The 1,380-nt window shown below is 35.4% G+C and overlaps 1 non-coding gene across 1 annotated transcript; it reads left to right on the top strand.

Moving 5' to 3' along the window:
- Positions 1-336: 336 nt before the first annotated feature.
- On the top strand, positions 337-443 carry LOC131175040 (small nucleolar RNA R71). The gene has a single exon (XR_009145199.1). It is a non-coding gene; the product is annotated as a small nucleolar RNA R71 (small nucleolar RNA).
- The last annotated feature ends 937 nt before the right edge of the window (positions 444-1,380 follow it).

Genomic DNA, 1,380 nt, shown 5'->3' with positions numbered 1-1,380 from the left:
GTACAATTGACATTTGCAGCTCTAACTTCTACTGAATTACTAGAACCTCCAATTGAAGAATCTACTTTCATACTTAGCTTATCCATTTTCCTTGTCAAAGCATCAAACTTAGCATTAATCATATTCATGGCATCAAGCTCAAACATACCAGCTAGTTTCTTGATATCATTCCTCTCACAACTCCACTGGTAATTGTTATAAGCAATTTTATCAAGAGAAGAAAAAGCTTCATCTTCAGATTTCTCCATAAGATCACCTCTAGAAGATGCATCAATTGTACTTCTAATACCTGGTGAAACTCCATTGCAAAAGTATTGAATAAACATCCAATTAGGAATCCCATGATGTGGACATCTTCTTTGCAAATCCTTGTACCTCTCCCATGCTTTATATAAGCTCTCATCATCTCTAGGTTTAAAAGAAGTCAGCTCATTTCTTAGCTTAGCTGTCTTGCTTGGTGGAAAATATTGAGCTAAAAATGCTTGAGAAAGTTCATCCCATGTTGTGATAGAACTCGGTGGCAAAGAATATAACTGCTCCCTAGCTCGGTCCTTCAAAGAAAAAGGAAATAATCTTTGACAAAGAATGTAACTACTTGGCCTTTGCATCATCAGGCAATTCTCCATGCTTGTTCATGTTTAAAACACTTAATAAATTAATATTACATTCAATTTTGATAGGAATTGCTTCACTCATACTTCCTAGAGGGAGAACTGTGGCACATAGTACATTTGATATACTCAACACTAGGCCTTTGCAATATTATTAGACTTGTGGTAACACAATTAAGAAGGCACATCATTTAAGGAAATATAATCAACGGCAACAATAAGCTAGCAACAAACTATTAATTCCAATAATTAACATGACTTCCACTGAAACAAAATGGCCCTTCATTCCCAACAACCAATTCAAGCAAACTTATTGTTTTTCCTATGTATCCCTAGGATTATGGATTTAATGCAGCACATAATTGACAAGAAACAAATTTATGAAGTGACCATGAGTTGTCCAGAAGGTAAGGATGGAATGTACATAGTATTATGAGTTTCTTTGAGATAATTTGAATGAATTTGAAAGTTTACTAAAGGTGCAAATGCATGGATCTATAATCTCATTATGTGAAAAAGAATCTGATAGTAATTTTCACTTCTATTATATGAGCAATTGCAAGTTATCATTGAACTGGATTAAACAAGCGGAGGCGAATGAGTGGGTCGAGATAAGAATTTGTGAAGTGTGAGATACTGAGATGAGCTCACTTGGACTTAGACTAAGCATTGCTAATGTAACACCCTAGGCAAATCCCACATCGGCAAAACACAAGAGAGATGCTGGGTTCATAAGTTGGAGGTTCGTAACCCCTATTGACGCGTTTTA

The sequence above is a fragment of the Hevea brasiliensis genome, chromosome 16, assembly GCF_030052815.1.
Source record: "Hevea brasiliensis isolate MT/VB/25A 57/8 chromosome 16, ASM3005281v1, whole genome shotgun sequence".
NCBI lineage: Eukaryota > Viridiplantae > Streptophyta > Magnoliopsida > Malpighiales > Euphorbiaceae > Hevea > Hevea brasiliensis.
Note: the sequence above shows the minus strand (reverse complement) of the source record. Positions and strands in the feature narration are given on the sequence as shown.